Source organism: Apis cerana, linkage group LG3 (assembly GCF_029169275.1).
Source record: "Apis cerana isolate GH-2021 linkage group LG3, AcerK_1.0, whole genome shotgun sequence".
Taxonomy (NCBI): Eukaryota; Metazoa; Arthropoda; class Insecta; order Hymenoptera; family Apidae; genus Apis; species Apis cerana.
In genome coordinates, this window is record NC_083854.1 from 1630643 (window position 1) to 1651030 (window position 20388).

The following is a 20388-nucleotide window of genomic DNA, read 5'->3' on the forward strand; positions in this document are numbered from 1 at the left end:
GAACAAGGAAATTATTTTCTTGATATTCATCTTATAAATGTTATTAATAACAATCATGAAATATGAATTAATCAAATGATTTAGTTAAAGATTTATGAGTTTCAAATTTTTTTATCTATATATTAAAATACTTTTTTAAAGATTAAATTTAATTCGGTAAAGTGCCTTACATCTTTCACTTTAAATATTGAAGTATGTCATATTTATCATAATTTTCGTGATTCAATTCATTATTCGAAGCAAACTTAATATTACTATCTCGATCGAAGCAATGAAGTTTCATCGTATTGAAGGCAATCTGTAATGTTAGTAAAAATAGTTGCTTTTATCATTCTAGTATTCTACAATTATTTCTTTGCTCTCATAATCGATATCATATATATCATAATGTATTATAAATAATTATAGTGTTAGATTAAATTCTAAATGAATCATTTCAAATAAAATTGTTCACATACAAATAATATAGTTTTCAATAGAATATTAGGATAATAAAAAAAGGAAGGATAAAAAAAAAGGAGATAATAGAGATTCTGCTGGATTCAGCTGCTATATTTGATTTGGTTCATTATAATTATTTTTTATTTCTAAAACTGAAATTAAAAAGTAGAAAAAAGACTTATTACAATGATATTCTAATTATCAAATAACTATGACAAAAATATTCAAAACAATTTTAATTTTCATTAGATCTATTTGTCTATGTTTGATCATGTTTAACGATGTATCGATACTAAGAAGTATATCTATTTTATAAACATAAATAAATGGATATACATATTTCTTCTGATATTGAATTGTATTTTCAATTTTGATAATTGAAAAATTTTGAATAATATGAAGAATCTATTCTATAACCTCTTGTGATCGTTTTCAATAATTTAATCAATAATAATGAAAAATTATTTTTACATAATATTATTACATTTTAATATATGTACAAATATTATTAGTTTTATTTTCTTACATTTAATTAAATATTTAAATTTGTTTTAATCTTTAATATAAAAATTTAGTCAGCCAACAATATTAAACGAAATCTCTAAATTTACTTTCTATCATCATTTAATTTTGATAATTGAAAAATTCTGAATAATTTATAGAAGAAGTATCTTCAATATGAAGAATCAATATAATAAAGAAATACTATTTTATATATATATATATTTTATAACATTTTGTGATTTTTTTCAACAATTTAATTAATAATAATAAAATATTATTTTTAATAATAATAAAAATAATAAAAATTTAATAGTCAGTCAACAATCTTAAACTAAACCTTTAAATTTACATTTACATAAAGAATAAATTACATTTACTTTCATCGTTTTATTTTTTTCATATTGAGAAAAAAAAAATTTTCGGCGTGTAGATAACACACATTGAACACAACTATTCGGACGAAACATATAAACGCCCTACTCCCCATCTCTTTTTCGAAGTATTCTCAGTTCCCATTTTCATTTTTAGTTCGAGACGGAAAGGAACAGCCGCTCGAGCGTTACACGTTTGTTTCGAAACTTTGGACAAGCGGAAAAAGTGACGGTAAAAAGGAGAAGGCGAATTCCGGTGCCGTCAAGTTTCGCGATTCGAGAAACCCCTCTTGGCGGTAGCCTCGTTCGGGATTACGAGTCGTCGAGAGAAAGTTTGCAAGAGCCGAATCGAACAAAGCTTCGAAAGCGAGCCCTGGTATTAACGGTGGTCGTAGCTTCGCGTTAACTCGCCCCACATTCTCTCCTCTCCTCCGCCGAGAATACACACGCGGTGGTCTGGAATTTCCAGATTCTCGGATGTCGGGCTGTTCAGAGCTTTGCGCGCGATTTACCTTTCGCTCTCCTACCTTTCTCCATCCCATAACATCATCCCATCATCTCTCGTCCTCCCCACTCGACGATCCCCTCCGTTCCCTCCCAAGCTTCACCCGAAACCTCGAAAACGTCATCGACTTATCCGCGCGCTGTTCACTGGCTGCGAGCAGATTTCCAGATTTCCAGGACAATCGCTGTTTCGATACAAAAGCTGCATATATAAAAGTGTGCGGACGAGGTTGTATTTACGCGGCGAGGCGGATCGGGGAATCGGCGATAACGATACTTCACTCCACCGGGATCGGCAGAGACGTTGCTCGACTAAATTCGAAGCTGCCTCGTAAGCTCCCTTTATTCCCTGCTTCGCAACTCCGTCCAACCGTTCTATTCCACGCGCGATTTATTGATCCACGCACAATTCTACCTCGACCGCCGACTCAAACTCGATTCCGACCAGTGGCGCTCAGTTACGCAATGGTCGCGACCGTCTCTCTTTTTCCCTTCCCCTCTGCCCCCCCTTTTTTTCTTTTCTGAGCAGAGAATTCGAAATTGTTTGCATCCATCCAGCCGCAGCTCGTGTCGCGTACGCGTCGGAAAATGGCAAAGGATGATTGAAGAATGTTGGCGGGGAATTCGGGAACGGGGAATAGGAAAAAAAAAAAAACGGTGAAAATTCGGCCGTTTCCCGTAATTGCAGCCAGACGTTTCCATTACGAATTTAAATATTGATTCCTCTGCCTCCGCTCGCGGCCGTAATGGAATCTCAAAAGGTTGGAAACTGGGCTTTGGAGAGTATCGGTTGGCCGGAGTTCTGGCTAGCCGAACTCTAACCGAGAGCTCGCTTCTGCCCGTGTGTCGGAACCATCCACTTTCTGCCTCTTCCAACACATTTCGAATGGTAGATCAAAGTTGGCGGTAACTAAGCGGGAATCGAGAGCTGTGAATCGGTTAATCTACGTTCTGTCGTTTGAATCGATTAGATTCGTTATTATTTTCAAATCGACTGGATGCGTGTTTCTTTGTTTTCTTTATTCTTTTTTTTTTTATGCTTTGCTTTGAATAGGAAAAACGAAAAAGAACAAAAAAAGAAAAAGGGAAGGAATGTGTATCGATCGAAACGAGTATCTCGATTTTGTGTCCGTGAAAATCATTGTTCTCTTTCTCTCTTTCTCTCTTATTGACATTCGATATTTGGGTTAAACCAATGCATACAAGTGAGAGAAAGGAGAGAGAGAGAGAGAGATAGAGAGAGAGAGAGAGAGAGAGAGAGAGAGAGAGAGAAAATAGTGATATGCGGATAAGTTATTTAAGTTCCTCGTGTACTCGATATTTTTTTCCTGTGTAGAATTATGAAAAGTGATAATATATTTAGAATAAATATATTAAAGTAATAATACATTTATAAATTGAGAAATATCCGAATTTACAATGAGTCATATATGTATAAAATTGTGTATATTTAACAGTTGCATATTTACATTTTGAAATATGCTTCAAATGGTCGAATTTAATATCTTATGTTAATTTAATGCACATAAAAATTCTTATATCATGATTAAAAAAAGAATAATAAATTGGAAGATAAATTAAATATTATTAAAAAAAATAATAATAATAAAAGTGCATTTAATTTAATAATAACAAAGTATAATATTGGAAAGTCTATATTACTAAAAATAATAAATCAAAATTATTAGAATTTCAAAAAAATAATGAAAGCAATTTTCATTTCTGTAAAACTTTGAAAACAAATGATAAATTAGAGAAATGCTCAAATGGATTTTAAATTTATTTAAAAAATTGATATATCAGTATCAAATTCATTAATTCAAAATATTATAAACATATATCATAAACATTTGGTAATTTAATTTCATATTTGATTCATATTCCTTCAGATTGATTATCTGAAAAAACTGTTCATTTGAATGGATTATGATTTTTCTGAAATACTTTAATATTTTTATATTACACTTATGTTTTGCATATTTTCATGTACAATATAAATAATAAAAGTTCTAAATTGTAATTAACATTGTAATAATTACGATTTGTCTGAAATACTATTTTTATATTACGTTTTGCATAATGTACAATATACATAATAAAAATTCTAATTGATCATTAAATGATGTAAAAGTTGTAATTAATACATTCAAGAACTAAAAAAGATCCAAGTACAATATCCAAGCGAATTTGAAAGTACAAGGTATTAATATATTTGTGAAATACTTTTGGAAAATTGATTCTTGATAGCTTGAAATAAACACAAATGTTAGTTGACTTGATTTATTAAATTACAAATTTATTTAAAGAAACATGGAAATAGAATGCAAAAATAATCTTACGGAAATAACAAACTAACTTATAACTTATAATATGTCATTTTATCATAAAATCTTGAAGAATATTATTTTATATTGAGCTTCATTTAAAATATAGTGTAAAATAATTTTTTATGAATACTGAAATTTCATTTATTCTATCTTTAAATATAAATAATTTAGAACAAGTAAATTAATCTAGATCTCTATAAAGCACGTAGAGCTTTCTAATATTATTTAAAAGAAATATTGAATATTTCAACAAAATATTTTAAAAAATGAGAAAATTCTAGAATGAATTTTTAATTAGGAATAGTATTGCAATGCAAATTACGATAAATTCATATACAATACAATTCTACTGGTATTTCTTAAATGTACATGTAAAATATATAACGTAACATATTACCCTACTAAATGTACATTAATTATTCCTTTATTGAATATCTGAATGTTTTAATTTCTTAAGAATTAAAGTATAGTGTAGATCTTTAAAATCTAAAAAATGTTTAAAGATAATGTAGATCTTTTTTTGTTTAAAAGATACTATATCATTCTTTCCTAAAGTATTTATTAAATATTTTATTATATTGTCGTTAAATTAATGAAGAGATAAAGAAATTGCATTTGAATATTTTATAAAGAAAAAATTTTAAATCTTCGATAGTGAAATAAAGTTTAAAGAGGAATTCCAAATGATGAAAATATCGATTGAAGTTTATTTATCAAGTTATAAAGCTTAAATTCATGTTAAATAAAACGAAACGAAAACTAGAACTGTTTCATTCTCTTTCATTCTTATTTTTAATGCATACTTTAATTGTTTGTAAGTTAATAAATAAACCCATTCTTTTCTATATTTATAAATCTTAGATAATAGAAATAAATAATACTGATATGTCCAAACAAGCTTATCAATTAATTCATATACAAGAATGTATCAATATTCTTAAATATATTCTTAAATAGAGTAATTAGAATATATTCTTAAATATCAGATATATTTTTTTTAGATCTCAATTAAAAGTAGATAGTATAAATTTTAACAATTCTAATCCTATATAAAAAATGCTAACAATCCTATCCTATATAAAATACAAAGAATTTTTCTTTATTTTGAAATCAATTAGATATAAAAATATCAATTTTTTTAATTAACATTCAATTAATTCAATTAATTCAATTTTTGCTACACCATTATATATATTTTATTTTTTTTTTTTTCTAAAACCGATTGTTATTTCTCTATAATAAAAATTGCAAGTTTTTCATTTGCACTAAACTATCACAGAAAAGAGACAAAAATTCCAATCGCTTTGATACCGTACCACTTATAGTACTGAAATCTATAACACCACAGTTAAAAAGAAAAATAAGAGTACAACATTGCTATATCTTCCAATTCAAAATTCGAAAGGATTTTCTACAGCCAAAATGGTTTATTCCCGTGACAATCGGATCACATCGCCGCATCAATGTTTATTCGTTCGTATTCGATGAACAACTGCAAAATCGCGAGATTCATCGATACTTGTTTCCAATTCGCTTTCCGAACTTATTGAAATCTTCCCCTGCCTCGATACCTGGAACCGTTCGTAAAATCATCTCGATCTCGTAATTTTTCCCCTCCGATCATATTGGATTTTAAACCGCGCAAACTCTGCAACCTTCGATTTCCGGCCAACTGGTAATCCTTTCCAGCGATTCTTCGTATATTCTTAATATTCTGATAGCCGATAGAGAAGTGGTCATGCTTTTTGGCGTCGTTTTCTTTGTTCGTGTATAAGTATTTCATACGAGTCAAAAGTTTTTAATATGGAAACTTATCGAATTATGTGAATGCAGTGATAATCCAAGAAAATCAAAACGAATCGATATTCGTTTCCGTTTCATAAATATGAATATTTTGATCCTTGTAATATATAATAATAATAATAATATTTAAATTTGATTAAAGTGTATAAAGTAAATGAATTAGTAAGTACAAGAAATTTAAAAAATAAAAGTTTTTTTGAATAATGAGTTATATATGAAGCAATTTCTTTTTCTGATCAAATATTATTTTAAGAAGATAGAATCAATCGCACGAAGTTTTTTTTAATACGTTTTTCGTTTTTAATAATATGAGATACAGCAAAATTTTAAATTATAAAATGTTATAACTTTTAATAATTTTTCATCCTGCAGTAAAAAAATTGTTAAATTGTTAAACTATTCAAAATTGATTAATTTTATTTCTTTAGATTTGCTATCGAAAAATTATATATATTCATAAATTTTCAAATTCAAAGTTGAATTTCTCTTATAGTGTTCAAATATTTTTGCGAGCTAGTACATATCAAATAATTTTCCAGAGAATAAAAATAATAATTCTGTGATATACTAAACTTATAACTGGATATCACATTTTTACTTAAGATTGAAAATAAATTTTTTGTTTTTTTTATTTTAAAGATTTTTCAAATTCAAATATATCTTAATAATAAATATCTGCTATTGACTTGAACTTGATTATTTTTTGAACTTCAAATTTACAGTTTCATTAAAGAATTATTATAATCAAAAATTGAATGATATGAACAATTTTGGATGTAAACAAAAAAATTGATTGCTATCTCTTGATTTCGATATTAAATGTCAAAATTTTAATTAGAATTATAAACAATACGAAATAATTTATTATAATATATTAATATATCTTTGAAAATTTTAAAGAGAATGAAAAAATAAATGTAGAAATGTTCTCGTAATCAAAAGCAAGGCTTTACATAGTAAATAGACATTTCCATGCAAAACGCGTTTCTTATGGAATCATTCGCGTGCACTGAGATCAGAAAAATTGCAAGTTCGCGTCGGATGAATTGAATCTACTATCCACTCTCTAACTGATCGATCACGATCAGTCGACTTGTTTCCAAACTTTCTCATTTCTCATCGTGAACGCCAAGAGTTATATGATTATGCGGGTTACCAATGAGCCACTTTCTTATCCTTTCGTTTTCGATATATATCATTATATCAATCTCTATAAACGGAATTTTTCTTACTAATAAAAAAATCAATATCAACCAATCATCATTTTCAGGCTTCATTTGAATACGTGGAAATTAATGATTATTTTACACTTATACACGTTAGATCAACACGTACTAATGGAGCTCAATTCGGATACCAATATATCTAACAATGAGTATCGTTTATCCACATATCCGATTTACGAATCATTGATCATGGCGGATGTCAAAACGATAGCAGCCTTCGTATTACACAATGGAACCTCGATTAATCAATTCGCGATTATCGGGCATCTTCTGTTTATTAAAGATACGAATACGTTTGAGAAGAATTACTACTTTTATCAAAGAATTTTAATTAAAATTATTCCATAACAAATTTCAGATAATTTCAATATATTATTAGCAAAAACTAATTCTCAACAGTTTTAAATCGCATTTTAATATAAGAGTTAATACTACAAATATTAAATTTTCTACTTTTTTTTTAAACTTCTATTTTCCTTTCTATACTTCCTTTCATAATTACACTTTCTATCATCTGATTTCTCATCTAAAATTTCAAGAATGTTAGCCATTAAACTTTATAACAATATAAATACTATAACTGATACATTAGAATTAATTGGGAATATTCAACATATAAAAACCAATTATAAAGAAAAGCAGAAGAGAAATTTATATAAAAAATAAAATACTAGGAATTTCTGAATTATTATATAAATCCTCCATGATTACAAAATTGATTTTTAACTGAACTGCATATTCCTCTTTAATCCCATTTAAGATTAATCGAAGTCCTACCAGATTACCACGCATTATTTGAATTTTATAAGCTTTATAAAAAACATACAAAGGTGTATCAATCGTAAATAAATTAAATATTAATTATTTTTAAATATTTCTATTATAACTTTTTGAATCACTACTATTTCTATAATGAAAAAACACAAATTCATGCCAACGACCATACCACGTAGGAACTACTGGTTCTCGTTCGATCACCAAAGTCAAGCTACGTCGGGCACGGTTAGTACTTGGATGGGTGACCGCTTGGGAACACCGTGTGTTGTTGGTTTCTTTTTTTTCTTTCCGTGTATCTTATCGATATGTATCAATTTCTTTCTTTTTATATGTCGTCTCGTATACTGTGATTTTTTTTCTTGGAATTTTATAAATTTTGTTAAAAAGATATATCGAACAATGCAATATTATTTGAATTGGTGCGATTGTTTGATTGTATGTGAATATTTTTACTTTTCGAATCATATTAGTCTTTCATATCTTAACAATGAAAGAAATATTTCAAGAGAGAGTTAAATAAATTAAGCGCCAACGACCATACCACGTAGGAACTACTGGTTCTCGTTCGATCACCAAAGTCAAGCTACGTCGGGCACGGTTAGTACTTGGATGGGTGACCGCTTGGGAACACCGTGTGTTGTTGGTTTCTTTTTTTTCTTTCCGTGTATCTTATCGATATTTATCAATTTCTTTCTTTTTATATGCCGTCTCGTAAACTGTGATTTTTTTTCATGAAATTTTATAAATTTTGTTAAAAAGATATATCGAACAATGCAATATTATTTGAATTGGTGCGATTGTTTGATTGTATGTGAATATTTTTACTTTTCATATTAGTCTTCCATATCTTAACAATGAAAGAAATATTTCAAGAGAGAGATAAATAAATTAAGCGCCAACGACCATACCACGTAGGAACTACTGGTTCTCGTTCGATCACCAAAGTCAAGCTACGTCGGGCACGGTTAGTACTTGGATGGGTGACCGCTTGGGAACACCGTGTGTTGTTGGTTCCTTTTTTCTTTCCGTGTATCTTATCGATATGTATCAATTTCTTTCTTTTTATATGTCGTCTCGTATACTGTGATTTTTTTTCTTGGAATTTTATAAATTTTGTTAAAAAGATATATCGAACAATGCAATATTATTTGAATTGGTGCGATTGTTTGATTGTATGTGAATATTTTTACTTTTCGAATCATATTAGTCTTTCATATCTTAACAATGAAAGAAATATTTCAAGAGAGAGATAAATAAATTAAGCGCCAACGACCATACCACGTAGGAACTACTGGTTCTCGTTCGATCACCAAAGTCAAGCTACGTCGGGCACGGTTAGTACTTGGATGGGTGACCGCTTGGGAACACCGTGTGTTGTTGGTTTCTTTTTTTTCTTTCCGTGTATCTTATCGATATTTATCAATTTCTTTCTTTTTATATGCCGTCTCGTAAACTGTGATTTTTTTTCATGAAATTTTATAAATTTTGTTAAAAAGATATATCGAACAATATTATTTGAATTGGTGCGATTGTTTGATTGTATGTGAATATTTTTACTTTTCGAATCACATTAGTCTTTCATATCTTAACAATGAAAGAAATATTTCAAGAGAGAGTTAAATAAATTAAGCGCCAACGACCATACCACGTAGGAACTACTGGTTCTCGTTCGATCACCAAAGTCAAGCTACGTCGGGCACGGTTAGTACTTGGATGGGTGCCGCTTGGGAACACCGTGTGTTGTTGGTTTCTTTTTTTTCTTTCCGTGTATCTTATCGATATTTATCAATTTCTTTCTTTTTATATGCCGTCTCGTAAACTGTGATTTTTTTTCATGAAATTTTATAAATTTTGTTAAAAAGATATATCGAACAATGCAATATTATTTGAATTGGTGCGATTGTTTGATTGTATGTGAATATTTTTACTTTTCGAATCACATTAGTCTTTCATATCTTAACAATGAAAGAAATATTTCAAGAGAGAGTTAAATAAATTAAGCGCCAACGACCATACCACGTAGGAACTACTGGTTCTCGTTCGATCACCAAAGTCAAGCTACGTCGGGCACGGTTAGTACTTGGATGGGTGACCGCTTGGGAACACCGTGTGTTGTTGGTTTCTTTTTTCTTTCCGTGTATCTTATCGATATTTATCAATTTCTTTCTTTTTATATGCCGTCTCGTAAACTGTGATTTTTTTTCATGAAATTTTATAAATTTTGTTAAAAAGATATATCGAACAATATTATTTGAATTGGTGCGATTGTTTGATTGTATGTGAATATTTTTACTTTTCGAATCACATTAGTCTTTCATATCTTAACAATGAAAGAAATATTTCAAGAGAGAGTTAAATAAATTAAGCGCCAACGACCATACCACGTAGGAACTACTGGTTCTCGTTCGATCACCAAAGTCAAGCTACGTCGGGCACGGTTAGTACTTGGATGGGTGACCGCTTGGGAACACCGTGTGTTGTTGGTTTCTTTTTTTTCTTTCCGTGTATCTTATCGATATGTATCAATTTCTTTCTTTTTATATGTCGTCTCGTATACTGTGATTTTTTTTCTTGGAATTTTATAAATTTTGTTAAAAAGATATATCGAACAATATTATTTGAATTGGTGCGATTGTTTGATTGTATGTGAATATTTTTACTTTTCGAATCACATTAGTCTTTCATATCTTAACAATGAAAGAAATATTTCAAGAGAGAGTTAAATAAATTAAGCGCCAACGACCATACCACGTAGGAACTACTGGTTCTCGTTCGATCACCAAAGTCAAGCTACGTCGGGCACGGTTAGTACTTGGATGGGTGACCGCTTGGGAACACCGTGTGTTGTTGGTTTCTTTTTTTTCTTTCCGTGTATCTTATCGATATTTATCAATTTCTTTCTTTTTATATGCCGTCTCGTAAACTGTGATTTTTTTTCTTGGAATTTTATAAATTTTGTTAAAAAGATATATCGAACAATGCAATATTATTTGAATTGGTGCGATTGTTTGATTGTATGTGAATATTTTTACTTTTCGAATCACATTAGTCTTTCATATCTTAACAATGAAAGAAATATTTCAAGAGAGAGTTAAATAAATTAAGCACCAACAACCATACCACGTAGGAACTACTGGTTCTCGTTCGATCACCAAAGTCAAGCTACGTCGGGCACGGTTAGTACTTGGATGGGTGACCGCTTGGGAACACCGTGTGTTGTTGGTTTCTTTTTTTTCTTTCCGTGTATCTTATCGATATTTATCAATTTCTTTCTTTTTATATGTCGTCTCGTATACTGTGATTTTTTTTCTTGGAATTTTATAAATTTTGTTAAAAAGATATATCGAACAATATTATTTGAATTGGTGCGATTGTTTGATTGTATGTGAATATTTTTACTTTTCGAATCACATTAGTCTTTCATATCTTAACAATGAAAGAAATATTTCAAGAGAGAGTTAAATAAATTAAGCGCCAACGACCATACCACGTAGGAACTACTGGTTCTCGTTCGATCACCAAAGTCAAGCTACGTCGGGCACGGTTAGTACTTGGATGGGTGACCGCTTGGGAACACCGTGTGTTGTTGGTTTCTTTTTTCTCTTTCCGTGTATCTTATCGATATTTATCAATTTCTTTCTTTTTATATGCCGTCTCGTAAACTGTGATTTTTTTCTTGGAATTTTATAAATTTTGTTAAAATGATATATCGAACAATATTATTTGAATTGGTGCGATTGTTTGATTGTATGTGAATATTTTTACTTTTCGAATCACATTAGTCTTTCATATCTTAACAATGAAAGAAATATTTCAAGAGAGAGTTAAATAAATTAAGCGCCAACGACCATACCACGTAGGAACTACTGGTTCTCGTTCGATCACCAAAGTCAAGCTACGTCGGGCACGGTTAGTACTTGGATGGGTGACCGCTTGGGAACACCGTGTGTTGTTGGTTTCTTTTTTCTTTCCGTGTATCTTATCGATATTTATCAATTTCTTTCTTTTTATATGCCGTCTCGTAAACTGTGATTTTTTCTTGGAATTTTATAAATTTTGTTAAAAAGATATATCGAACAATGCAATATTATTTGAATTGGTGCGATTGTTTGATTGTATGTGAATATTTTTACTTTTCGAATCATATTAGTCTTTCATATCTTAACAATGAAAGAAATATTTCAAGAGAGAGATAAATAAATTAAACGCCAACGACCATACCACGTAGGAACTACTGGTTCTCGTTCGATCACCAAAGTCAAGCTACGTCGGGCACGGTTAGTACTTGGATGGGTGACCGCTTGGGAACACCGTGTGTTGTTGGTTTCTTTTTTTTCTTTCCGTGTATCTTATCGATATTTATCAATTTCTTTCTTTTTATATGCCGTCTCGTAAACTGTGATTTTTTTTCATGAAATTTTATAAATTTTGTTAAAAATATATATCGAACAATGCAATATTATTTGAATTGGTGCGATTGTTTGATTGTATGTGAATATTTTTACTTTTCATATTAATCTTCCATATCTTAACAATGAAAGAAATATTTCAAGAGAGAGATAAATAAATTAAGCGCCAACGACCATACCACGTAGGAACTACTGGTTCTCGTTCGATCACCAAAGTCAAGCTACGTCGGGCACGGTTAGTACTTGGATGGGTGACCGCTTGGGAACACCGTGTGTTGTTGGTTCCTTTTTTTTCTTTCCGTGTATCTTATCGATATGTATCAATTTCTTTCTTTTTATATGTCGTCTCGTATACTGTGATTTTTTTTCTTGGAATTTTATAAATTTTGTTAAAAAGATATATCGAACAATGCAATATTATTTGAATTGGTGCGATTGTTTGATTGTATGTGAATATTTTTACTTTTCGAATCATATTAGTCTTTCATATCTTAACAATGAAAGAAATATTTCAAGAGAGAGATAAATAAATTAAACGCCAACGACCATACCACGTAGGAACTACTGGTTCTCGTTCGATCACCAAAGTCAAGCTACGTCGGGCACGGTTAGTACTTGGATGGGTGACCGCTTGGGAACACCGTGTGTTGTTGGTTTCTTTTTTCTTTCCGTGTATCTTATCGATATTTATCAATTTCTTTCTTTTTATATGCCGTCTCGTAAACTGTGATTTTTTTTCATGAAATTTTATAAATTTTGTTAAAAAGATATATCGAACAATATTATTTGAATTGGTGCGATTGTTTGATTGTATGTGAATATTTTTACTTTTCGAATCACATTAGTCTTTCATATCTTAACAATGAAAGAAATATTTCAAGAGAGAGTTAAATAAATTAAGCGCCAACGACCATACCACGTAGGAACTACTGGTTCTCGTTCGATCACCAAAGTCAAGCTACGTCGGGCACGGTTAGTACTTGGATGGGTGCCGCTTGGGAACACCGTGTGTTGTTGGTTTCTTTTTTTTCTTTCCGTGTATCTTATCGATATTTATCAATTTCTTTCTTTTTATATGCCGTCTCGTAAACTGTGATTTTTTTTCATGAAATTTTATAAATTTTGTTAAAAAGATATATCGAACAATGCAATATTATTTGAATTGGTGCGATTGTTTGATTGTATGTGAATATTTTTACTTTTCGAATCACATTAGTCTTTCATATCTTAACAATGAAAGAAATATTTCAAGAGAGAGTTAAATAAATTAAGCGCCAACAACCATACCACGTAGGAACTACTGGTTCTCGTTCGATCACCAAAGTCAAGCTACGTCGGGCACGGTTAGTACTTGGATGGGTGACCGCTTGGGAACACCGTGTGTTGTTGGTTTCTTTTTTTTCTTTCCGTGTATCTTATCGATATTTATCAATTTCTTTCTTTTTATATGCCGTCTCGTAAACTGTGATTTTTTTTCATGAAATTTTATAAATTTTGTTAAAAAGATATATCGAACAATATTATTTGAATTGGTGCGATTGTTTGATTGTATGTGAATATTTTTACTTTTCGAATCACATTAGTCTTTCATATCTTAACAATGAAAGAAATATTTCAAGAGAGAGTTAAATAAATTAAGCGCCAACGACCATACCACGTAGGAACTACTGGTTCTCGTTCGATCACCAAAGTCAAGCTACGTCGGGCACGGTTAGTACTTGGATGGGTGACCGCTTGGGAACACCGTGTGTTGTTGGTTTCTTTTTTTTCTTTCCGTGTATCTTATCGATATTTATCAATTTCTTTCTTTTTATATGTCGTCTCGTATACTGTGATTTTTTTTCTTGGAATTTTATAAATTTTGTTAAAAAGATATATCGAACAATATTATTTGAATTGGTGCGATTGTTTGATTGTATGTGAATATTTTTACTTTTCGAATCACATTAGTCTTTCATATCTTAACAATGAAAGAAATATTTCAAGAGAGAGTTAAATAAATTAAGCGCCAACGACCATACCACGTAGGAACTACTGGTTCTCGTTCGATCACCAAAGTCAAGCTACGTCGGGCACGGTTAGTACTTGGATGGGTGACCGCTTGGGAACACCGTGTGTTGTTGGTTTCTTTTTTCTTTCCGTGTATCTTATCGATATTTATCAATTTCTTTCTTTTTATATGCCGTCTCGTAAACTGTGATTTTTTTCTTGGAATTTTATAAATTTTGTTAAAAAGATATATCGAACAATGCAATATTATTTGAATTGGTGCGATTGTTTGATTGTATGTGAATATTTTTACTTTTCGAATCACATTAGTCTTTCATATCTTAACAATGAAAGAAATATTTCAAGAGAGAGTTAAATAAATTAAGCACCAACAACCATACCACGTAGGAACTACTGGTTCTCGTTCGATCACCAAAGTCAAGCTACGTCGGGCACGGTTAGTACTTGGATGGGTGACCGCTTGGGAACACCGTGTGTTGTTGGTTTCTTTTTTTTCTTTCCGTGTATCTTATCGATATTTATCAATTTCTTTCTTTTTATATGTCGTCTCGTATACTGTGATTTTTTTTCTTGGAATTTTATAAATTTTGTTAAAAAGATATATCGAACAATATTATTTGAATTGGTGCGATTGTTTGATTGTATGTGAATATTTTTACTTTTCGAATCACATTAGTCTTTCATATCTTAACAATGAAAGAAATATTTCAAGAGAGAGTTAAATAAATTAAGCGCCAACGACCATACCACGTAGGAACTACTGGTTCTCGTTCGATCACCAAAGTCAAGCTACGTCGGGCACGGTTAGTACTTGGATGGGTGACCGCTTGGGAACACCGTGTGTTGTTGGTTTCTTTTTTCTTTCCGTGTATCTTATCGATATTTATCAATTTCTTTCTTTTCATATGCCGTCTCGTAAACTGTGATTTTTTTCTTGGAATTTTATAAATTTTGTTAAAAGATATATCGAACAATATTATTTGAATTGGTGCGATTGTTTGATTGTATGTGAATATTTTTACTTTTCGAATCACATTAGTCTTTCATATCTTAACAATGAAAGAAATATTTCAAGAGAGAGTTAAATAAATTAAGCGCCAACGACCATACCACGTAGGAACTACTGGTTCTCGTTCGATCACCAAAGTCAAGCTACGTCGGGCACGGTTAGTACTTGGATGGGTGACCGCTTGGGAACACCGTGTGTTGTTGGTTTCTTTTTTCTTTCCGTGTATCTTATCGATATTTATCAATTTCTTTCTTTTTATATGCCGTCTCGTAAACTGTGATTTTTTTCTTGGAATTTTATAAATTTTGTTAAAAAGATATATCGAACAATGCAATATTATTTGAATTGGTGCGATTGTTTGATTGTATGTGAATATTTTTACTTTTCGAATCATATTAGTCTTTCATATCTTAACAATGAAAGAAATATTTCAAGAGAGAGATAAATAAATTAATCGCCAACGACCATACCACGTAGGAACTACTGGTTCTCGTTCGATCACCAAAGTCAAGCTACGTCGGGCACGGTTAGTACTTGGATGGGTGACCGCTTGGGAACACCGTGTGTTGTTGGTTTCTTTTTTCTTTCCGTGTATCTTATCGATATTTATCAATTTCTTTCTTTTTATATGCCGTCTCGTAAACTGTGATTTTTTTCATGAAATTTTATAAATTTTGTTAAAAATATATATCGAACAATGCAATATTATTTGAATTGGTGCGATTGTTTGATTGTATGTGAATATTTTTACTTTTCATATTAGTCTTCCATATCTTAACAATGAAAGAAATATTTCAAGAGAGAGATAAATAAATTAAGCGCCAACGACCATACCACGTAGGAACTACTGGTTCTCGTTCGATCACCAAAGTCAAGCTACGTCGGGCACGGTTAGTACTTGGATGGGTGACCGCTTGGGAACACCGTGTGTTGTTGGTTTCTTTTTTCTTTCCGTGTATCTTATCGATATTTATCAATTTCTTTCTTTTTATATGCCGTCTCGTAAACTGTGATTTTTTTTCTTGGAATTTTATAAATTTTGTTAAAAAGATATATCGAACAATATTATTTGAATTGGTGCGATTGTTTGATTGTATGTGAATATTTTTACTTTTCGAATCACATTAGTCTTTCATATCTTAACAATGAAAGAAATATTTCAAGAGAGAGTTAAATAAATTAAGCGCCAACGACCATACCACGTAGGAACTACTGGTTCTCGTTCGATCACCAAAGTCAAGCTACGTCGGGCACGGTTAGTACTTGGATGGGTGACCGCTTGGGAACACCGTGTGTTGTTGGTTTCTTTTTTCTTTCCGTGTATCTTATCGATATTTATCAATTTCTTTCTTTTCATATGCCGTCTCGTAAACTGTGATTTTTTTCTTGGAATTTTATAAATTTTGTTAAAAGATATATCGAACAATATTATTTGAATTGGTGCGATTGTTTGATTGTATGTGAATATTTTTACTTTTCGAATCATATTAGTGTTTCATATCTTAACAATGAAAGAAATATTTCAAGAGAGAGTTAAATAAATTAAGCGCCAACGACCATACCACGTAGGAACTACTGGTTCTCGTTCCATCACCAAAGTCAAGCTACGTCGGGCACGGTTAGTACTTGGATGGGTGACCGCTTGGGAACACCGTGTGTTGTTGGTTTCTTTTTTCTTTCCGTGTATCTTATCGATATTTATCAATTTCTTTCTTTTTATATGCCGTCTCGTAAACTGTGATTTTTTTTCATGAAATTTTATAAATTTTGTTAAAAAGATATATCGAACAATGCAATATTATTTGAATTGGTGCGATTGTTTGATTGTATGTGAATATTTTTACTTTTCGAATCATATTAGTCTTTCATATCTTAACAATGAAAGAAATATTTCAAGAGAGAGATAAATAAATTAAGCGCCAACGACCATACCACGTAGGAACTACTGGTTCTCGTTCGATCACCAAAGTCAAGCTACGTCGGGCACGGTTAGTACTTGGATGGGTGACCGCTTGGGAACACCGTGTGTTGTTGGTTTCTTTTTTCTTTCCGTGTATCTTATCGATATTTATCAATTTCTTTCTTTTTATATGCCGTCTCGTAAACTGTGATTTTTTTTCATGAAATTTTATAAATTTTGTTAAAAAGATATATCGAACAATGCAATATTATTTGAATTGGTGCGATTGTTTGATTGTATGTGAATATTTTTACTTTTCGAATCATATTAGTCTTTCATATCTTAACAATGAAAGAAACATTTCAAGAGAGAGATAAATAAATTAAGCGCCAACGACCATACCACGTAGGAACTACTGGTTCTCGTTCGATCACCAAAGTCAAGCTACGTCGGGCACGGTTAGTACTTGGATGGGTGACCGCTTGGGAACACCGTGTGTTGTTGGTTTCTTTTTTCTCTTTCCGTGTATCTTATCGATATTTATCAATTTCTTTCTTTTTATATGCCGTCTCGTAAACTGTGATTTTTTTTCATGAAATTTTATAAATTTTGTTAAAAATATATATCGAACAATGCAATATTATTTGAATTGGTGCGATTGTTTGATTGTATGTGAATATTTTTACTTTTCATATTAGTCTTCCATATCTTAACAATGAAAGAAATATTTCAAGAGAGAGATAAATAAATTAAGCTCCAACGACCATACCACGTAGGAACTACTGGTTCTCGTTCGATCACCAAAGTCAAGCTACGTCGGGCACGGTTAGTACTTGGATGGGTGACCGCTTGGGAACACCGTGTGTTGTTGGTTTCTTTTTTTTCTTTCCGTGTATCTTATCGATATTTATCAATTTCTTTCTTTTTATATGTCGTCTCGTATACTGTGATTTTTTTTCTTGGAATTTTATAAATTTTGTTAAAAGATATATCGAACAATATTATTTGAATTGGTGCGATTGTTTGATTGTATGTGAATATTTTTACTTTTCGAATCACATTAGTCTTTCATATCTTAACAATGAAAGAAATATTTCAAGAGAGAGATAAATAAATTAAGCGCCAACGACCATACCACGTAGGAACTACTGGTTCTCGTTCGATCACCAAAGTCAAGCTACGTCGGGCACGGTTAGTACTTGGATGGGTGACCGCTTGGGAACACCGTGTGTTGTTGGTTTCTTTTTTTTCTTTCCGTGTATCTTATCGATATTTATCAATTTCTTTCTTTTTATATGTCGTCTCGTATACTGTGATTTTTTTTCTTGGAATTTTATAAATTTTGTTAAAAAGATATATCGAACAATATTATTTGAATTGGTGCGATTGTTTGATTGTATGTGAATATTTTTACTTTTCGAATCACATTAGTCTTTCATATCTTAACAATGAAAGAAATATTTCAAGAGAGAGTTAAATAAATTAAGCGCCAACGACCATACCACGTAGGAACTACTGGTTCTCGTTCGATCACCAAAGTCAAGCTACGTCGGGCACGGTTAGTACTTGGATGGGTGACCGCTTGGGAACACCGTGTGTTGTTGGTTTCTTTTTTCTTTCCGTGTATCTTATCGATATTTATCAATTTCTTTCTTTTTATATGCCGTCTCGTAAACTGTGATTTTTTTTCATGAAATTTTATAAATTTTGTTAAAAAGATATATCGAACAATGCAATATTATTTGAATTGGTGCGATTGTTTGATTGTATGTGAATATTTTTACTTTTCATATTAGTCTTCCATATCTTAACAATGAAAGAAATATTTCAAGAGAGAGATAAATAAATTAAGCGCCAACGACCATACCACGTAGGAACTACTGGTTCTCGTTCGATCACCAAAGTCAAGCTACGTCGGGCACGGTTAGTACTTGGATGGGTGACCGCTTGGGAACACCGTGTGTTGTTGGTTCCTTTTTTTTCTTTCCGTGTATCTTATCGATATGTATCAATTTCTTTCTTTTTATATGTCGTCTCGTATACTGTGATTTTTTTTCTTGGAATTTTATAAATTTTGTTAAAAAGATATATCGAACAATGCAATATTATTTGAATTGGTGCGATTGTTTGATTGTATGTGAATATTTTTACTTTTCGAATCATATTAGTCTTTCATATCTTAACAATGAAAGAAATATTTCAAGAGAGAGATAAATAAATTAAACGCCAACGACCATACCACGTAGGAACTACTGGTTCTCGTTCGATCACCAAAGTCAAGCTACGTCGGGCACGGTTAGTACTTGGATGGGTGACCGCTTGGGAACACCGTGTGTTGTTGGTTTCTTTTTTCTTTCCGTGTATCTTATCGATATTTATCAATTTCTTTCTTTTTATATGCCGTCTCGTAAACTGTGATTTTTTCATGAAATTTTATAAATTTTGTTAAAAAGATATATCGAACAATGCAATATTATTTGAATTGGTGCGATTGTTTGATTGTATGGGAATATTTTTACTTTTCGAATCACATTAGTCTTTCATATCTGAACAATGAAAGAAATATTTCAAGAGAGAGATAAATAAATTAAGCGCCAACGACCATACCACGTAGGAACTACTGGTTCTCGTTCGATCACCAAAGTCAAGCTACGTCGGGCACGGTTAGTACTTGGATGGGTGACCGCTTGGGAACACCGTGTGTTGTTGGTTTCTTTTTTTTCTTTCCGTGTATCTTATCGATATTTATCAATTTCTTTCTTTTTATATGCCGTCTCGTAAACTGTGATTTTTTCATGAAATTTTATAAATTTTGTTAAAAAGATATATCGAACAATGCAATATTATTTGAATTGGTGCGATTGTTTGATTGTATGTGAATATTTTTACTTTTCGAATCATATTAGTCTTTCATATCTTAACAATGAAAGAAATATTTCAAGAGAGAGATAAATAAATTAAGCGCCAACGACCATACCACGTAGGAACTACTGGTTCTCGTTCGATCACCAAAGTCAAGCTACGTCGGGCACGGTTAGTACTTGGATGGGTGACCGCTTGGGAACACCGTGTGTTGTTGGTTTCTTTTTTCTTTCCGTGTATCTTAT

The 20388-nt window shown here is 31.2% G+C and overlaps 31 non-coding genes and 3 pseudogenes across 31 annotated transcripts; all 34 read left to right on the top strand.

The window, feature by feature from the left end:
• Window positions 1–8108: 8108 nt before the first annotated feature.
• Window positions 8109–8227, top strand: LOC114577285 (5S ribosomal RNA). Its single transcript, XR_003697267.2, has one exon. It is a non-coding gene; the product is annotated as a 5S ribosomal RNA (ribosomal RNA).
• A 253-nt stretch (window positions 8228–8480) lies between these two features.
• On the top strand, window positions 8481–8599 carry LOC114577282 (5S ribosomal RNA). The gene has a single exon (XR_003697264.1). It is a non-coding gene; the product is annotated as a 5S ribosomal RNA (ribosomal RNA).
• A 248-nt stretch (window positions 8600–8847) lies between these two features.
• On the top strand, window positions 8848–8966 carry LOC133665885 (5S ribosomal RNA). The gene has a single exon (XR_009829348.1). It is a non-coding gene; the product is annotated as a 5S ribosomal RNA (ribosomal RNA).
• A 251-nt stretch (window positions 8967–9217) lies between these two features.
• On the top strand, window positions 9218–9336 carry LOC114577289 (5S ribosomal RNA). Its single transcript, XR_003697269.1, has one exon. It is a non-coding gene; the product is annotated as a 5S ribosomal RNA (ribosomal RNA).
• A 248-nt stretch (window positions 9337–9584) lies between these two features.
• Window positions 9585–9702, top strand: LOC133665925 (5S ribosomal RNA; annotated as a pseudogene).
• Window positions 9703–9955: 253 nt separating this feature from the next.
• On the top strand, window positions 9956–10074 carry LOC114577291 (5S ribosomal RNA). Its single transcript, XR_003697271.1, has one exon. It is a non-coding gene; the product is annotated as a 5S ribosomal RNA (ribosomal RNA).
• Window positions 10075–10320: 246 nt separating this feature from the next.
• On the top strand, window positions 10321–10439 carry LOC133665887 (5S ribosomal RNA). Its single transcript, XR_009829350.1, has one exon. It is a non-coding gene; the product is annotated as a 5S ribosomal RNA (ribosomal RNA).
• Window positions 10440–10687: 248 nt separating this feature from the next.
• On the top strand, window positions 10688–10806 carry LOC133665888 (5S ribosomal RNA). The gene has a single exon (XR_009829351.1). It is a non-coding gene; the product is annotated as a 5S ribosomal RNA (ribosomal RNA).
• A 253-nt stretch (window positions 10807–11059) lies between these two features.
• LOC133665882 (5S ribosomal RNA) lies at window positions 11060–11178 on the top strand. Its single transcript, XR_009829347.1, has one exon. It is a non-coding gene; the product is annotated as a 5S ribosomal RNA (ribosomal RNA).
• Window positions 11179–11426: 248 nt separating this feature from the next.
• Window positions 11427–11545, top strand: LOC133665889 (5S ribosomal RNA). The gene has a single exon (XR_009829352.1). It is a non-coding gene; the product is annotated as a 5S ribosomal RNA (ribosomal RNA).
• Window positions 11546–11792: 247 nt separating this feature from the next.
• Window positions 11793–11911, top strand: LOC133665890 (5S ribosomal RNA). Its single transcript, XR_009829353.1, has one exon. It is a non-coding gene; the product is annotated as a 5S ribosomal RNA (ribosomal RNA).
• Window positions 11912–12160: 249 nt separating this feature from the next.
• LOC133665891 (5S ribosomal RNA) lies at window positions 12161–12279 on the top strand. The gene has a single exon (XR_009829354.1). It is a non-coding gene; the product is annotated as a 5S ribosomal RNA (ribosomal RNA).
• A 248-nt stretch (window positions 12280–12527) lies between these two features.
• LOC133665892 (5S ribosomal RNA) lies at window positions 12528–12646 on the top strand. Its single transcript, XR_009829355.1, has one exon. It is a non-coding gene; the product is annotated as a 5S ribosomal RNA (ribosomal RNA).
• Window positions 12647–12899: 253 nt separating this feature from the next.
• On the top strand, window positions 12900–13018 carry LOC133665893 (5S ribosomal RNA). Its single transcript, XR_009829356.1, has one exon. It is a non-coding gene; the product is annotated as a 5S ribosomal RNA (ribosomal RNA).
• A 246-nt stretch (window positions 13019–13264) lies between these two features.
• LOC133665883 (5S ribosomal RNA) lies at window positions 13265–13382 on the top strand (annotated as a pseudogene).
• A 253-nt stretch (window positions 13383–13635) lies between these two features.
• LOC133665918 (5S ribosomal RNA) lies at window positions 13636–13754 on the top strand. Its single transcript, XR_009829382.1, has one exon. It is a non-coding gene; the product is annotated as a 5S ribosomal RNA (ribosomal RNA).
• A 248-nt stretch (window positions 13755–14002) lies between these two features.
• Window positions 14003–14121, top strand: LOC133665895 (5S ribosomal RNA). Its single transcript, XR_009829358.1, has one exon. It is a non-coding gene; the product is annotated as a 5S ribosomal RNA (ribosomal RNA).
• A 248-nt stretch (window positions 14122–14369) lies between these two features.
• On the top strand, window positions 14370–14488 carry LOC133665896 (5S ribosomal RNA). Its single transcript, XR_009829359.1, has one exon. It is a non-coding gene; the product is annotated as a 5S ribosomal RNA (ribosomal RNA).
• Window positions 14489–14738: 250 nt separating this feature from the next.
• LOC133665894 (5S ribosomal RNA) lies at window positions 14739–14857 on the top strand. Its single transcript, XR_009829357.1, has one exon. It is a non-coding gene; the product is annotated as a 5S ribosomal RNA (ribosomal RNA).
• A 248-nt stretch (window positions 14858–15105) lies between these two features.
• On the top strand, window positions 15106–15224 carry LOC133665897 (5S ribosomal RNA). The gene has a single exon (XR_009829360.1). It is a non-coding gene; the product is annotated as a 5S ribosomal RNA (ribosomal RNA).
• A 244-nt stretch (window positions 15225–15468) lies between these two features.
• On the top strand, window positions 15469–15587 carry LOC133665898 (5S ribosomal RNA). Its single transcript, XR_009829361.1, has one exon. It is a non-coding gene; the product is annotated as a 5S ribosomal RNA (ribosomal RNA).
• A 250-nt stretch (window positions 15588–15837) lies between these two features.
• Window positions 15838–15956, top strand: LOC133665899 (5S ribosomal RNA). Its single transcript, XR_009829362.1, has one exon. It is a non-coding gene; the product is annotated as a 5S ribosomal RNA (ribosomal RNA).
• Window positions 15957–16201: 245 nt separating this feature from the next.
• Window positions 16202–16320, top strand: LOC133665900 (5S ribosomal RNA). Its single transcript, XR_009829363.1, has one exon. It is a non-coding gene; the product is annotated as a 5S ribosomal RNA (ribosomal RNA).
• Window positions 16321–16566: 246 nt separating this feature from the next.
• On the top strand, window positions 16567–16685 carry LOC133665901 (5S ribosomal RNA). The gene has a single exon (XR_009829364.1). It is a non-coding gene; the product is annotated as a 5S ribosomal RNA (ribosomal RNA).
• Window positions 16686–16929: 244 nt separating this feature from the next.
• LOC133665884 (5S ribosomal RNA) lies at window positions 16930–17048 on the top strand (annotated as a pseudogene).
• A 251-nt stretch (window positions 17049–17299) lies between these two features.
• Window positions 17300–17418, top strand: LOC133665902 (5S ribosomal RNA). The gene has a single exon (XR_009829365.1). It is a non-coding gene; the product is annotated as a 5S ribosomal RNA (ribosomal RNA).
• Window positions 17419–17669: 251 nt separating this feature from the next.
• LOC133665903 (5S ribosomal RNA) lies at window positions 17670–17788 on the top strand. The gene has a single exon (XR_009829366.1). It is a non-coding gene; the product is annotated as a 5S ribosomal RNA (ribosomal RNA).
• Window positions 17789–18036: 248 nt separating this feature from the next.
• On the top strand, window positions 18037–18155 carry LOC133665919 (5S ribosomal RNA). The gene has a single exon (XR_009829383.1). It is a non-coding gene; the product is annotated as a 5S ribosomal RNA (ribosomal RNA).
• Window positions 18156–18402: 247 nt separating this feature from the next.
• LOC114577290 (5S ribosomal RNA) lies at window positions 18403–18521 on the top strand. Its single transcript, XR_003697270.1, has one exon. It is a non-coding gene; the product is annotated as a 5S ribosomal RNA (ribosomal RNA).
• A 248-nt stretch (window positions 18522–18769) lies between these two features.
• On the top strand, window positions 18770–18888 carry LOC133665904 (5S ribosomal RNA). The gene has a single exon (XR_009829367.1). It is a non-coding gene; the product is annotated as a 5S ribosomal RNA (ribosomal RNA).
• Window positions 18889–19134: 246 nt separating this feature from the next.
• LOC133665905 (5S ribosomal RNA) lies at window positions 19135–19253 on the top strand. Its single transcript, XR_009829368.1, has one exon. It is a non-coding gene; the product is annotated as a 5S ribosomal RNA (ribosomal RNA).
• A 253-nt stretch (window positions 19254–19506) lies between these two features.
• LOC114577286 (5S ribosomal RNA) lies at window positions 19507–19625 on the top strand. Its single transcript, XR_009829369.1, has one exon. It is a non-coding gene; the product is annotated as a 5S ribosomal RNA (ribosomal RNA).
• Window positions 19626–19874: 249 nt separating this feature from the next.
• On the top strand, window positions 19875–19993 carry LOC133665906 (5S ribosomal RNA). The gene has a single exon (XR_009829370.1). It is a non-coding gene; the product is annotated as a 5S ribosomal RNA (ribosomal RNA).
• Window positions 19994–20244: 251 nt separating this feature from the next.
• LOC133665907 (5S ribosomal RNA) lies at window positions 20245–20363 on the top strand. Its single transcript, XR_009829371.1, has one exon. It is a non-coding gene; the product is annotated as a 5S ribosomal RNA (ribosomal RNA).
• Window positions 20364–20388: the final 25 nt, after the last annotated feature.